Raw genomic sequence first — 14,634 nt, 5'->3', positions numbered from 1 at the left:
CCGGAGTAACTTCCCAATGTGGATGAGACAGATTTATGTTTTTGAAAAACAGACGTGTGTGCCATAGAGGAAGATCAATTATACACAAAGTCAAGGAAGTTGAGAATCTTGCAGTGTACCTGTTTGGGGTAAAGGGGAGAAATAACAGCCAAGGGCACTGCTGTCCTTAGAGTCGGGCATTATCCGTTGTGTGCATACTGCTCTGTGCTTAGCTGACTGACAACCCCTCGGAGGATCCCTGAGACACACGCACCTGCATTTCCAGCGAAAACAATGGAAGCACCGAGAAGTTAGGAAGCACAGGGGGCCGTGGGCGAAGGCGTTAGAATTGTGAGCCCACAGTGGCGGGGATGGTGTTAAGGAAGGAAGATACTGTGGGGGGTTGACCCACAATTCTGGAGAACCCAGTCTCTGCATTGAAGGAGGCATTGTTTCACACACACACCAACGAGTTTTGTTCGGCTCTGCATGCCCGACAGGCGTATAATTTAACACTTGGCGAACTTCTAGCTACCAAAGGGAGTGGCAAAAATCAATCTTGCAGGAATTCTGCCGTCAACGGTCTTCGACAGCAACGAGCCAGAAACCCTGAGACTAGGAAGTGGATTGCTTCTGCCGGGGGTCTCGCGCCTCCGACCGTCCGGGTCGGCTCTCCTCCGTCCGTCCGAGCAACCAGGTAGCGGGGATGGAGAGGCATCTCCGTGACGCCGGCGGAGAAAGGCCCTCGGCCGTGACCGCCAGGTCCTCAGCCGGCAGGGATGCGGCCGCGGTCCCGCGGGCTCGGGTCTGGCCCGGGGCGGCGCTCTCCCGTCACCCGGCTGAGGGTCGGAGGGGGTCACCCGCTGGCTTCCCAGCCGGCTGACGCCGCCCCCCCTCCCCCGCCCCCTCCGGGGTCCCGGCGGCCGCAGACGAGGCGGGACCCCGCGGTCCCGGGCGCGCGGCGGGCGGAGGCGCCGCCCCGGGCGGGCGGGCGGAGGGCGGAGGCCGGAGGGCGGAGGCCGGGCGCGCGGCGGGCGGCAGGGGGCGCTGCGCGGCGGGCGGGGGCGCGGGCCGAGCCCGGGCGCCCGCGTCTTTGTGCCGCTCGCCGCCACCCGCTCTGCCCCCCGCCGCCGGTGCGCCCCGCTGGAGGGCGGGCAGGGGATAAAGGGCGGCTCCGGCGGGCGCGGGCACCGGACAGCGCACCCCGCACGCGGCGCCGGACACCCGGCCTGGGCGCAGCCCCCGGAGCCCCGGCCGCGCGGGACCAGGTGGGTGACGCGCGTCGCTTTGTGTCGGCGTCGCGGGAGCGGGGCGCGGCCGGGGGTGGGGTGGGGGGGACGGAGGGATGCGGCGGGGCGGGGCGGACCCGGCCGGGGTCCCGGGGCGCTGGGGTCGGGGCGGGGACGCGCAGGCTCCCGGCCGAGGGCTCCACCCCGGCCCTGCCCTGTCCCTCGGTGGCCCCGGCGCCGGGCGCGGGTCTGCAGCGCGGCGACCCCGGCGCTCCGGCAGGCGGGTCGGGCGGGTTGGGGCGCGGGGGGGGGGCGGGGGAAGGCCGCGGGCCGCCGGGTGGGACGAGCGCGAACCGGCCGCGCGCGGGAGGCGGCGGGGAGGGCGGCGCGGCCCGGGGCGGCCGGGAGCCGCGCGTCCTCCGCTCTGCCCATCCCCGCACCCCGGTGACCGCGGCCGCTGCCCTCCCGCCGCGCCCTCCCCTCCCGGGGGTCTGGGCGCTCCGCCCTCCGGCGCCGCACTCCCTCCCCCGCCACCCCCAGCACCCCGGCACCATCCTGGGCGCTCGGGCCAGGCTCCTGTCCCGGGGACCAAGGGGCTCCCTGTTGTACCCTCGTGATCTCCATAGTCAGGTCTAGGATGGTCACTTCCAAAGTTCTCTCTCTGCCTTTCTTTGCGGCGAATAATAATAATAATAATAATGCCGATTCAACAAATACCCGGTGCTTGTCTTGCGCCGGGCGGAAGTCCGGGTAACGGACAAGGGTTGGATAAGGCTCCTCAAGAATATCCCGAGTGGGTGCCCTGGGGGAGGGGGCCTTGGCCCCGGCACCAGAAGGACATCTGACTTGGACATCTTGCAATGAACAGTTCTGGCAAGGAAGCTCTTTGCTGGGAGCGGGGCCTGGGGATCTGTAAGGACACATTCTAGTGAATGGGGCGGGGTGGGGGGGGGGGTGCCCTTAGGAGAGAGTGGCCAGCGGAGGAGCTGTGTGCTGAAGAAAAGGGCAGGGCCCAAAGTAAGTTGGTGCGGATTTCTGTGGAGCTGGAGTCCCGGGGAGGGAGAGGAGGGTCGGGCTGCCGGGTGAAGGAGGACTGTTGAGTCAAAGCTGGAAGGCGGGGCGGGTCCGGGGGTGTCCGGAAATGCACCTGGCCCAGCAAGGGGCGGGGGGAAACCACGGTGTGCAGGGATTTTTTTTTCCCTAGCACCAGGCACCTGGTGTTTCCTATTTTTCTGGTTGACTTTACGGTTTTTGTTTTTTTATGATTTGTAAAGAATGCAAAGGAAATTTGGAGACAAATCACCATCTTTCAAACTCCGGGCTGACTTTGGTCTCGATCCAGTGGCTGTGGGAGCCCTTGAGGGTTTCCGAGGTGGAGGAGAGTGAGCGAGCTGAACGCTGCTTTGTGTGATGAGGGGGGTGTTGGTGCAGTGTGCCCCCTGGAGAATCCGACCCACCTCCCCGCCTCCCACCTACTGGGGCGTGGGCTTCCCCCTCCACCACTTCTCAAAGGTCAGGCACGGATTGCAGACCTCGTGAGAAAACGGGACGCACATAACCTAATTTTGATGGGGTGGGAATTTTCCAGATCCAGCAGAATTGGAGTTTGGAAGTTTACGTGTTTAAAGGGGCCCTGACACTAATGGCAGTGGGCCTGGAGAGCTACCCGAGGGCGGACTCAGATGCTGAGGGCTGAGCTGAGGCCACGAAGGCGCACCGTGGGCACCCACGGGCTGTGCCTGGATGGGGTCCTGACAGCTGGAAGGCCACTTTCAGATGCGTGTTTGATCAGCGTGTTCGGTGCCCCTGGTTTGATAGTGTGTAATTCCCGCGTCCCGGCTGCACTAGAGGACGGTGCTTCTCCTGTGGACCCGCCGTGGTTGGGGACTTGGGAGGGACCCCACGCACTCTCCGGCTGAAGCTGCTGACGTTTGGCGGGTGAACTTGGGGCTCAGCCAGAAGCTAGGAGCCACGTCGCTTCTTTGTTCGGTTGTGGTTCCTAATGTGGCCCTGCTGCCTTCTTTTGTTCAAATTTCTCCTCTTCTTGAGAGCCTTTCTCTCTGGTGGTGGAGACAGGAGGGGGTCGTGTCCTTGCAGACTGAGGATCCCAGAGCTGGATGGTCATTACAGATTCGTAGCCCAGCCACTCGTGACTTGGAGAGGAGACAGGCCCGCGACCCCAGCCTGGGGACCCACGCACACGAGGGCTATGGCTGGCCTGGGCCCGGCATCCCCTTTCCTGTCTGCTGTTCCTTCTGTTCTGCGCTTGGGCTAGGGACAGTGGAGACGAAGTCAGCCGCTCTGGGGGTCTGGTGGTCTGGAATCAGGACCACAGTGAGGCCTCAGACTCTTACCAGGTCATCTGACCAAGCATGGAGTGCCCCCCCGCACCCAGATTTCTAGACGTGGGACATCAGAGGGAGCCAGGGGGCCACGAACAGAATAGAATGCTTCTAAGGAGGATGGACCCTCTCCATATTCACCCGGGTAGCCTCCTACCTTGGAGATCCAAGGACTAAGTTGAAGGTGCCTTTCCTTAAGACTAGAAAAGTTGTTTGAGGTCATCATTCTCGGGACCAGCCCCCTCTGTCCTTTGTTTCTGCATTGCTGACACACATGAACAGCTTTTCTTAATTAGGTGATGAAATTCAATTGCAGCAACTGTTCACATACCTGCTGGGGATTATTCCAGAAGGACAGAGCTTGCCCAACTCTCTGACCCCGCTACGGGACTGAGAGCGAGTGTCCTAACCTTCTTGCGGGGCCCCAGTTCCTTCAACTGTAAAACTCAGGTGTTGGCCTGAATGATTTCCAAAACCGAGAAAGAACAGTGGGCTGCCTTAAACGGCTTTTCCGGGAGAATCAGCCTTGCAGGATAACTCCCCAGATGCAACCAATTTTAAGGATTTATCAAGAAGAGCGTCTTCCCTTGCAGATGATTATGTTGAGAGGTAGGCTTTGGAGAGGGTGGTTCTTGGTGATGAGAATGTCCATCTTCCTTCATTCCCGGAATCTAGAACCTGAGTTGGAACCTGTTTCCTGGATGGCCTGTGGACTCGGAGGGCAGGACTTCCTCTGCAGAGCAGGTTGACAAGCCGGATGTACTGTTAACAGAGAAAAATAAGTTCCCCCCGGATGGTGTGAGGTAGTGTGTCGACCAACATTTGAGTCTCCTAGCGTTTGCCGTAGGGAGAGAGGAAACCGTAGCTCACGTTCAGTTAGCGCGTTCTGTATCAGCAGGTGCTGGTCGGGCCGGAGCGGTGGACCCAGTGTTCACACAGCCCCGCGGGACAGGCGCTCCTGCTGTCCCCGACCTACAGGGGAGGGAAGTGAAGCCGAGGGCCGTTGGGTTGGCCAAGGCCATGCACTTGGTACATGTCGAAGCCTGCGTGAGACCCGGAGTCCTCAGGAAAGGGTATATTCTGTGATGTTGAGGGCGGAAGCACATTCGTAGATTGTTCCATGGCTGGGGCTGGAACGCAGAGTGAAGTGGGGCGTGGCGAGGAGTCTGCCCGTTAGAGCCGGTGATGCCAAGGACTTGAAGGATGAGTCTGGGTTAGCCAGGCCACTTTGGAGGCCCAAGGTCAGATCTGGGTCTGGGAACAGCAGGCAGTAGCCAGGGTGGGCTGGGAGCTTAGAGCCCACTGCTCTGCCGTGGTCTTGTTCTCCAGGAGGCTGGCTGTCTCTGAAGGCTGTTCGAACCGAGATTCTCCGGGCAGTAAAAGAGGTGCTTTCGTTTGGGGTGTCTTCTAGAAGCTCCTGCCCTTCCGGGGGGTGGGGAGGAGATGGGCTCACTGTGTAGTTTTAGAGCCTCTGCCCCTCCCATTTCCCTTCCCACCCGCCAGGTCTGTGGGCTGGAGGAGATTCGGTTCAAAGAAGGTGAGCGGAACCGCAGGCAGCAATCCAGGAACCTGCCTCTTGTCTTCAGGGCCCCCTGAGCAAGGCCGGGCCCGTAGCAGCCTGCCCACTGTTGAGAACCTCCCAGTCGGTCGTCAGCCACATCCTCTGTAGGTGTGGGCTTCGGTAGCTTCTGCCCCCACGGCACAGCTCTGTGGGTGGGAGCCTGAGCTCAGACCCAGCAGAGCAGAGGGGAACATTCCAGACCCACAGAGTTGCTGTGGATGGTGGCTCTAGGAGGGTTATTGCTTCCGCAGGGTTTTGTGTCTGTCCTCGGAACGCCTGCCACTACGTGGTTTTCCTGGGACCTTTTTGGGTGCAGTTCCTTGGAACGGGGTGTGTTTACTTAACGCTGGGGGACGCAGCGTGTTAAGGTTATCAGGAGGGCGGTGGGCCGGTGCAGGCTGCGTCAGACCAGGAGAGAATGCCTCTCAGACTTCCACTGATCTGTTAGCCATGCAGACAGGGAGGGCGCCCGCCCTCCCTTTGGTCCGTCCGCATCCAGGACGTGTGTTAGGGGGCCAGCAGTGGGTGGGGTGTGGTCCTTCCTAGTTGCCCCCGGCGGCTGGCTTGTCCGCTGGCTCTCCCAAATTCCACCTGCCCTCCCCTGCTCGCCCACCCCTCCTCCCATCGAAGCTTCCTACCCTGCGGGAAGGGTAGCCTGCTGATCAGGGAGGCCGTCACTCTCCCCTGGCTTGGGGGTGGTGGGACACGTCCCCTTCACAGAAACGTGCAGACCCCTGCGTTAGGCACCCTCCTCTTCATCCGGGTAAAACCTCTTCGATAGGTGTTCTGAAGCCAGAACGATGCAGGTATTTTTTGACTTTCTTGGGAAGCTTTGTGTTGACACCCACCCGGGTCCCTCATCATGTCTGGTCAGTTTGCTGCTGGGACACCCCCGGCTACCTCCCTTGCTTGTCGACTAAGGGGGGTGCAACCTTGGTTGAGCCTCCTGGAGTCTTCATCGCTTGGCCCCAGCCCGCCTCTCCAGTGCGGTTCCCCCCGCGGTCTCCAAGCGTGTGCCCTGGAACGTTCTTCTGCCGTCTCCGTGGGCCACATTCCTAGCGGTCCTTCCAGGCTCAGCGCGCGTACCGCCTTCTTTTCAAAGCTGCAGGATCATTAACGTGGGGATCGTGGAGATCCACCCACCGGGGGCTGGCATCTTGCAGATGGGACACTGGCCGTGTGTGGAGCACAGGACAGAATGCCAGCCTCTTCCCTGCCAAGTCCTGGCTTTCTCTGTCTCCCATCCGCGGGCCGAAATGTTCTCTCTACCAGGTGCTTCCATGGCAACTTTTCCTTCAGAACCTGTGATTGCCCTTGAAACTCTCTAATCTAATTTTAGTGATTTATGTAACCGTTTTATTTCCTCTGCTAAACCGTAAGCCCTACAAGGGTAAGAACTTACTCATTTTTGCATTCTCTTTGCGCACGTCATGCAGTTTCTAAATGCGAGTTTTTTGTTAAGTGGCTGAATACAAGATAAACCTGGCTCAGAAGGGAAACCTTGGGTGGACCGTTGGTGAAGAAATCGGATTCCAGGTTATGTTCTGTACTCCAGCTTGACCTGAGCAAATCGAGAGGGTTCTCTCTTTGGGAGGTGAGTCTGAGCAGTGCGCTTGTAGGACGGTGAGAAGCTGAACGCAGGGCAGGTGGGGGTCGGTTGGGGTCGGAGAAGGGAGGGCTGTGGGCTCCAGCCCTGTGGGCCAGGGATGCAGGGAGGAAGGCCTTGCCGGTCCTGGGTCCTCCAGTTGTGTAGACAGCAGACGACGTCAGTTTGAGTGTGAGACAAGAGCTCCTAGTAGGAGACTGGAGTTCCCAGGAAGAGTGTTTGTCGGGTAAATGCGCCGTGGGCCCCTGAATCGCACGGTTCTTCGCCCGGAGGAATCACAGAGCAGCTGCGGAGATCCTCTCGCTGCGTGTAGAATGTTCCGTGTGTTCTCCGCCTCTGAGGAGTCTGTTGAGTGCCCTGCACCCTCCTTTGGTCTGCGGTGACGCCTCCCATTCTGTGGCATGACACAGGGTGTGGCGCCCAGGAGCGGCTTTGCTTCGGGAGGCGTGAAGGCGTGGGGGGACCCTGGGGGCCGCCGTTGGTTATGTCAGCGAGCAGGTGGAGAAACCGTAAACTGACGCTTCCCGACGCCCCGATGGCCACACGGTGCGTCCTGGTAGCACACACGCACTAGCACAGCGGAATTAGGAGCTTCCGGGAGGCTCTGACCCTGATCTTGAACTTGTTGGCTAAAACCGTGTATACGTCTTCCTAATTGCTTGACAGGCAGGCGGCCCCAGTGCCCCGTGTGGATGAGACCGCTCCGCTGAGATCACACTCACCTCTTCCTTCGTTGTGTTTCCACGAGGCATTAGCCGCAGGCCCCGGGATCCCAGGCCCTGTGGTTTCCGGAGGCCAGAGGGGTGGCGGACAGGGCCCGACGTTGCGGAAGAAGGAAGAAAAGAAGGTGTTTTTATCCCGTCGGCTGGTGGCACCCGAAGAAGCCACCTCTGGGTCAGGGTGCGCTCAGTGCGTGTCCCGCCAAATTCCTGCGTGGAAACCTCATCCCCAGTGCGATGGGGTGAGAGGCGGGGCCTTTGGGACGAGCTTAGGTCGTGAGCGGGGCGCGCTCATCCACGTGATCAGCGCCCTTATCAGCAGGCCCCAGGGAGCTCCCTCGCCCTGTCGGCCCTGTGAGGGCACAGTGAGTGGATGGCTGTCTGGACCGGGCGGCGGGCTCTCCACAGACACCCCGGATCTTGGACTTGCGGCCTCCAGCGCTGCGAGAAGTGAACGCTTCTGTTTACCAGCCACCCATCCTGTGGGGTTCCTGGCATGGACAGATACAGGCAGCAATGGCTGGTCGCCAGTCTGCTGGTCACCTCTCGACTCGACCGCCTGCGGAGACCCCTAACGAGGTCATATTCGCAGATACCGGGGGTTAGGAGTTCAGCGTCCCTTCTGGGGACACGGTTCATCCCATGGCACCCCTACCGGCGTCAGGTCCCACACGCTTGTGTGCGTTCGTACGTTACTGTATGTCTGGCCTGCAACGGAGCACCTGTTAACACGCACTTAGCGTGTTTCTGTGTCCTCGACGGCACGGGGGCCGCTCCGTGCTGCTGGCCAGAACCGGGTTCCGCTCTTGCTGTTACCTGCATCCTCAGCATGCTGTCTTTTGCCCTCATGCTGGGTACCCCCGGGGTCCAGCCAGCTCTCCCCAGCTACCGGCTCACATCCATGTCTGAGGTGGCATGGGAGGGGGGCCGCGTCTGTCCTTTTTATCAGGGAAGAACAGGCTGTTCCCAAAGCACCACGGCACAGGGGCTCCTGGGTGGCTCAAAGCGTCCGACTCTTGATCCCCACCCAGGTCACGATCCCATGGTTCGTGGGATCGAGCCCCGCGTCGGGGTCTTGCTTGGGATTCTCTCTCTCTCTCTCTCTCTCTCTCTCTCTCTCTCTCTCTCTCCCTCCCTGTCTCTTTGCCCCTCCTCCTCGTGCACCGCTTCTCTCTCAAAATAAATAAACTTAAACAAAACGCAATAAACAAAGCACCGCGGCTGCCTCTGCATGTGTCTCCTGGAACCGGGCTGCCCGGCAGGTGAGAAGCAGCCAGAACCTGGAAGACCGTCCCTGAGAGACTGGACGGGACAGACCATGAAGCCAGCGCCCCAGTGGTGCCTGGCCAGACTGTGCTGTCATAAATTGTGCCTGCTTCTCTCACCTGTTCTGTGATAGGCAGGAGTCCTCAGGGGACGAGGTCCAGACCAAGGTGCACGCGGCTTATGAGTTCTTGGTGTCTTGCCAATGTAAGGTGAGCACCCTGAGTCTCCTCTGAGTACTTGTGGTTTCAGGTGCCCTGGGCACCAAGGAAATCACTGTCCCGTCCTGTTGATTTCTGTATGCTTGTCCGGCACCGGCTAAATATCTGTGGAACTTAACCCGGCATCTTCCCCGTTCAAAGACATCTGAGGCCAGAAAGCAATCTCGTCCATTCCTTCTTTTGTTCTTTTGTCCATTCATTTGGCAAACCTCCTCGGTTCCAAGGCAGATGAAGGAGTACAGGGGGGAAGGCGAGGACAGGGCGCGAGGGAGGGAAGGGGGCCGGCGAGGCCCTTCCAGAACAGGTGGGGTGTGCTGTTCTGTAATCAGCAGGCAGGTATGCGCCCGTAAGCTTTTGGAATTTCATACATTCCAGTTTTGTGGGAGTAAAAACAACCGGTCGGGACACACAGGAATCCCTTTTCATCAGGCATCACCGCTCACCCTGCACTTTCCCTATTTGTGAAGGAGCTCAACACTTAAGGTGTGTGCTGTTTTGTTTTGTTTTTATGTTGAATGAATATTCACTGAGCCCTCACCCAGGTGCTGGGCTGGGGACTACGCAGACGGGAACATGTCTCAGGAGGAAACGTTTTCAGTTTATTCTGAAATGGACTTGCTCTTCCCATAGCAGCATGGTGGCCAGGGGCACAGTTCTTATCTGTTAATACTTTAATCGCTCCCGAGACTCTTTCTCCGCTGGCCCCATGCCCTGCGTCCGTGACAGTGACCTTGTTTTCTTTTGGTTCCTGGCCACATGCAGTGGGTGCGGACTCTCTCCAGGGGACCAGCTCGCGACCAGCTCGGGCTGTGCCCCGCCGGCCGAGCACACAAGGCTGTTCCCTGGAAGATGGTGTTTATCTAGGGGAGGCAGGACCTCCTCCTCCGGGTGGAGCAGAAGCAAACCGGACCGGACAGGCAGAGGGGAGCGCAGGTGGAGGGCTGGGCTGGCTGGGCGGTAGCTGCCGGCTTGACGGGCTCCCGAGCCCCGTGCTGTGTGGCCCGTCCCAAGGGACCCGGTCTGTGAGTGTAGAGTGTAGACAGCACCCAGGTCTCGAAGGTCTACTGTGAAAGACAGAATATGCATGTGTGAAATATCTCAGTAATAACTTCTGTATCAATTGCATGTTGAGATAATTTGACTTTATTTACATACAGTGTTGACTAACCCTAATTTTCCTTGCTTATTTTTCCTTTTTAAAAAACCGTGCCGGAAACTTTAAAATCACAGATGTGGCTCACATCATATTTCCTTACTGTACTTGCCATAGCGCTGGTCTGGAGGGACAGGGCCGAATACCTTTCTTTGGAGGTCCACGGACCTTCTGAACAGCTCCGCCCCCCCCCCCCCCCCCCCCATAGAGGGCCCGTGCGTCCTCGGACGGGGGTCACCAACACTGGTTGGCTGCACAGTAGCGTGTCTGGCCCTGATTTGGGCCGTGTTCTCATTGTCACTCTGCAGTGACAACGTCTTGAGTTTAGCCCCAGATACTTGATATTCCTGCCTGATTTGGCACATTTGTGCCTCCCTTCGATGTGGCCTGTGTCATTCAGATTCAACTCTTCAGGGGACTGGGCTCAGGTCAGTATCCGTTCAGATGCACATATCCTCGGACTTTGTTTTTGTTTTTGTTTTTTTCAGTGTATAAAATGAGGGGGTCGGGTTGGACAAACTTAACAGCACGGTCCTTGAAATTTGCCCCCACTGTCACCTTGGAAGCAGGTTAACTGCCACAGGACCTCCTGATTGTCCCCCTTCCCTGGAGAGGGAGTCCACCTGTCACTCTCACAGCCCCTGCGGTGATTTTTCCGGAACATTGGCCCTCTCCCCGCCCCCCTGCAGGGATCAAGTCAAGCGTACCCAGATCTCCCACATGGTAGAGCCCAGCGAAGGCTGCTTGAGAGACGCCTGTCCCCACATTTTGTCACTTTAGCACCTGCTCCCTAAGTCAGCGTGTCTCAGCTTAGTCTTAGAATACGAAACTGAGCTGCCCTCCAGCTGGCGAGCCCCTCGCCCAGGATGGCTGTCCCCGACCTGCTCCCTGCCGCTTGCCTCATTCCTGGAAGCAGTGCCTTCCTCACGGCACCCCCACTTTTCCTCAGGGCACCCCTGCTTTCATAGCTTCCCAGTGATTTCCTCTGCATCTCGGAAGCATGTGGGTTCCCCTGGCTGGTTCCGCTCTCTGTCCTGTTGTCCCTGGCTGGCTGTGTTTCTGGCGGTCACCTGACACGCCCCTGTGGTCCAGGGCATCCCAGGGTATCCACCGCCCCCCCCCCCACCTGCTCCTTCCTGCATCCCTGCTGCCTTCTGTCCCGGTCATCCTGCCCCGTCTCCCGCCTGAGCTGGGACTCAGACTTCCACACTTATTTGTCACTCTTTCTTGGGGTGAACGTGCTGCCAGCTGGGCTCCTTGAGGGATTCCCAGCACAGGACCTGGTCCGCTTAGCTTCAGGACGTTAAACTTTAAAAAAAAATTTTTTTTTTAGTGTTTATTCATTTTTGAGACAGAGAGAGACAGAGCATGAACGGGGGAGGGTCAGAGAGAGGGAGACACAGACTCTGAAACAGGCTCCAGGCTCTGAGCTGTCAGCACAGAGCCCGACGCAGGGCTTGAACTCACAGACCGCGAGATCATGACCTGAGCCGAAGTCGGCCACTTAACCGACTGGGCCACCCAGGCGCCCCAGGACGTTAAACTTTAAAAAAAAAATTTTTTTTAATGTTTATTCATTTTTTTGAGAAAGAGAGACAGAGCATGAGCCGGGGGGGGGGGGGTGGGGGGGTGGGGGGAGGGTAGAGAAAGAGACACAGAATCCGAAGCAGGCTCCAGGCTCTGAGTGGTTAGCAGAGAGCCCAACGTGGGGCTGGAACCCACGAACCTTGAGATCATGACCTGAGCTGAGGTTGGACGCTCAACCGACTGAGCCGCCCAGGTGCCCAGTATATTAAACTTGTAACTCAACTTGATACATTAAAAAATATAAAGGATCTTCAGATCTGCCCCAGGGTTTATGTGTTCGGTTTTTCTAAAACCTACTCTAAGGTGATTTTTAAGACTAATGGCATCTATAAACTGACCCCAGTGGCAAACACCCTTAGCTGAGCTGCTAGTAAAGAGAACCGTCTGGATGCCACAAATGTAGTTTGTGTGATTTTCGCTTCAATTACATATGAATCTTTCCCTGTATGAGCTCTGTCTACCTTATCTACACCATACTGTTTCTCTAGAAGTCAGTGTGGTTACAGTGTAACTACCATTATGTGATAATAAATAACTTGAATGGTCAGAAAGATTTTTCTTGGTAAAGATGAACTTCTTATTTAAAAGAATTTCTAAGAGGAATAGGTTAAAGGCACATTTGCATATACGAAGTGGGCTCTGAGGCAGAGCAGGAAGTGGTTGAGAATAAATTATGCTGGCTCAGCAGAAGGCAGGCATTTCTAGGCCTAAATACGGCTGGGGTGGGGGAGGGGACTGCTTAAGGATAAATGCATGATTTTCTTTCTTTTTTTTTTTAAATGCATGATTTTTATTCGGGACCGCAAATACTTCAGACAGTTCCATTCTGGGCAGCGTAGCTCAAGGAAGCCATAGTAAACGTGGAGAAAAAGAAATCTTTAGGCCCAAATGTTTCTCTTGTTTGTTTTTTTAAGCAACAGCCCCAAATGGAAAACATCTAAGTATGGTTATGTAAATACCCTGCTCTGATGAGATAAGATTTTTGGAGATTGTGGACATGGGAAAATGTTCGTAATAGATCATGAAGCGAAAGCAATCAGGAGACTGAAGTACCATGTACAACACGTGTCCAACCTTGGAAAATATGCTGAGGAAAGGGATCATAACTCATAAGGACCGTGGCGTTTTCTTCTACTTTTGACTCTTTATTGTGGTTCTGCCTTATGGTGAAATACGTGGTTTTGTTTTTAACATTTTTTTAATTGTAAATCTTGCCCACCAACACACCTGCCTACATTTTGTTGGTTCAGAAGCAGCAGATACATATTTCAACAAATAAAGTCAACTGTCTCCGGCCGGACGTGGACATTTCGCTGCCGTGGGCTGGACGAGGAATGGGTAATTAACAAGGAGAAGGCACCCTGTTATCGATAAATGAAAGAAGCCATCGGAACGCACACATTTCCCCCGCGGGGGGTTTTACGTCACAGCTGTGCAGGTCTGACCAAGGGCAGCTGACATCAGTTGGGTGTGACGGTGTGGCCCGAGGAGCACCTTACGGTTCAGCCGCTGTGGTCACGACTTGAGGGGAACGTGGCACGACCGCCAGGCAGGGGCTCCGGGGCTTTGGATCCTGTTCCAGTCAGTGTCCACGGGGTCCTCTGCAAAGACCTTGAACCTGTCTGGAAACTTCCCATCTTATTCATCTAAAAAGTGAGAATAGTACTTGGATGACTGCCTTTTCCGGGCTCCTGCAAGGATGAAATCAACCGTGATTAAGAAAACTTAGAGAAACCATTTAAGGCGTGTCCAAAAAGCAGATTCACAGATGACCCCTTGGGTTTGGCAGGTGCGAGATGTGAGGAAGTGGGGAGGGCTGCGGACACTCCAGGAACGCTGTCTGCTCTCCCCAGATTCATCTGGAAAACACTTTCTGGTTGAATAAAATACTGCACTTCTGGTCTGCGAAAACGGAAACCATTAGGCCCATCAAGGCTGCTATTATTTTCTCTAGCTTTTCAACTAAAACTAGGGCAGGCTAAACGAAATGATGCCGTATTTCCTCCTTTCCCTGTTTTTCTCTTTTGGTGGTGGTTTTCCTTCACATTTTCAGTGACGATGCCAGCAAATGTGGCGAACTCAGCCCACGGCTGGTGGACGCAGGACGTGTACCTGGCCGTGGGCTGAGTTCGCCACAACTTCTTATGGAAGGCATACACCCCTAACATCTTCTGTACCCATCATACCCTTCATGATTTTAGCCTGACTAGACGTTTATCAATTTTATTCATCTTTCAGGGAACCAGATCGTGATTTCCTGTTGATGATTTCGTTGATTTCTGCACCAAAATTTATGTCTTTTCTTATGCTTGTTTGAGCTTAAATTGCTTTCCCATTTTTTTTAAGTTTATTTATTTTGAGAGAAAAAGAGAGAGAGCGTGTGCGAGCCAGTGGGGAAGGGGCAGAGAGAGAGGGGGAGAGAGAGAATCCCAAGTAAGCTCTGCACCAGCAGCACAGAGCCCCATGTGGGCTTGAACTCATGAACCGTGATATCATGACCTGAAATCAAGAGTCGGACACTTAGCTGACTGAGCCACCCTCGTGCCCCTTAAATTGCTTTTCTAACTCTTTTTTCCTAAAGAGGAAGTTTGGAGTAATCACTTTAGATCCTTCTGATTTTCTTTAATGTTTATTTTATTTTTGAGAGAGAAAGAGCATGATTGGGGGAGGGACAGAGAGAGAGAGAAGGAGACAGAATTCAAAGCAGGCTCCAGGCTCTGAACTCTCCGCAGAGAGCCCGATGTGGGGCTCAAACCCGTGAACCATGAGATCATGACCTGAGCTAAAGTCGCTTAACGACTGAACTACCCAGGTGCCCCTTAAATTGCTTTTCTAACTCTCGTTTCCTAAAGAAAGGTTGGAGTACTGACTTTAGATTGTTCTGATTTTCTAATATATGCGTTTAATACTACAAATTTCCTGGGGTGCCTGGGTGGCTCAGTTGGTTAAGCATCCAGCTCTTGATTTCAGCTCA

The 14,634-nt window shown here is 56.2% G+C and overlaps 1 protein-coding gene across 4 annotated transcripts in view; it reads left to right on the top strand.

Moving 5' to 3' along the window:
* Positions 1 to 1,117: 1,117 nt before the first annotated feature.
* The window catches only part of RNF144A (ring finger protein 144A), a 137,690-nt gene continuing 124,173 nt past the window's right edge, over positions 1,118 to 14,634 (top strand). For 2 of the 4 annotated variants that reach the window (XM_042933745.1, XM_042933746.1), the window contains exon 1: positions 1,118 to 1,247. The gene's annotated coding sequence lies outside the window, so the exon portion shown is untranslated. Of the gene's footprint in view, positions 1,248 to 7,012; positions 8,016 to 14,634 lie in introns of those variants that run through there. The other 2 variants (XM_042933744.1, XM_042933743.1) reach the window with 2 other exon arrangements.

This window comes from Panthera leo, chromosome A3 (genome assembly GCF_018350215.1).
Source record: "Panthera leo isolate Ple1 chromosome A3, P.leo_Ple1_pat1.1, whole genome shotgun sequence".
Taxonomy (NCBI): domain Eukaryota; kingdom Metazoa; phylum Chordata; class Mammalia; order Carnivora; family Felidae; genus Panthera; species Panthera leo.
Note: the sequence above shows the minus strand (reverse complement) of the source record. Positions and strands in the feature narration are given on the sequence as shown.